Source organism: Egretta garzetta, unplaced genomic scaffold (assembly GCF_000687185.1).
Source record: "Egretta garzetta isolate BGI_Z169 unplaced genomic scaffold, ASM68718v1 scaffold15, whole genome shotgun sequence".
NCBI classification, from domain to species: domain Eukaryota; kingdom Metazoa; phylum Chordata; class Aves; order Pelecaniformes; family Ardeidae; genus Egretta; species Egretta garzetta.
Window position 1 is genome coordinate 2,701,831 of NW_009259798.1, and position 838 is coordinate 2,702,668.

The 838-nt window shown below is 53.2% G+C and overlaps 1 protein-coding gene across 5 annotated transcripts in view; it reads right to left on the reverse strand.

Annotated features, from left to right (window-relative positions):
• The window catches only part of E2F6 (E2F transcription factor 6), a 20,233-nt gene extending 19,401 nt beyond the window's left edge, over positions 1-832 (reverse strand). For 4 of the 5 annotated variants that reach the window (XM_035895344.1, XM_035895342.1, XM_035895345.1 and 1 more), the window contains exon 1: positions 813-832. The gene's annotated coding sequence lies outside the window, so the exon portion shown is untranslated. The remainder of the gene's footprint in view (positions 1-812) is intronic. The other variant, XM_035895343.1, reaches the window with a different exon arrangement.
• Positions 833-838: the final 6 nt, after the last annotated feature.

Consider the following 838-nt stretch of genomic DNA (forward strand, 5'->3'; position numbering starts at 1 on the left):
GCTCATGGCCAGCTTTTCATCCCCCAGCACCCCCAAGTCCCTCTGGGCAGGGCTGCTCTCCATCCTTTCTTCCCCCAGCCTGTACTGATACCGGGGATTGCCCCGACCCAGGTGCAGGACCTTGCCCTTGGCCTTGTTGAACCTCATGAGGTTCACACAGGCCCACCTCTCCAGCCTGTCCAGGTCTCTCTGGATGACATCCTGTCCCGTTTCTTACAATCATCATCTCCAATAATAAGGAATTTCCACTTACCAGTGTAAAAGGGTATGTAAAGTTTTTCATGGTTTTAAGACTATACTACCAAGTGACATTTAGCCCAACAGTCAAGGCTAATAAAAATAAGCATTTTTAAAAAAAGTAAGACAGAATTAGAAGCTTTGTTAGCTACCTCATAATACTACTGAAAGTAGCAGCGGAAGCTGTACATAAGATTACCTGAACGTCACAGACGTTCAGAGAAGAACAGAACACACGCTTGTAGTCTGTTTTTCTCAAACAAAGCTACAAGCTATTTAACTCGATTAAGAGGCTATAGGTAACAGCCGAGGAAGTCACCCCCCTGCACTATGGCTAACATCACTGCATTTTCCTTTCCCGGGCAGCCCGCTGAAAGGCCACGAAGGAGGGATGCACCACAACCCCCCTTCCCCGCACCGTTCGGCTGGCCCTGCCTCACCTGCGCAGCTCGGGGATCTCCTGCCGGCCAGGCGCGAGGAATCTCCTCAGAGCCTCCCGCCTCGGGAGTAACGCGGCGCCGTCCCGCCCTCTCCCCAGCCACAAGCAGCGCCTCCCTTCCCCGCCCGCCGTGTACCTCACTCACACGCAGCGTGTCCGGCC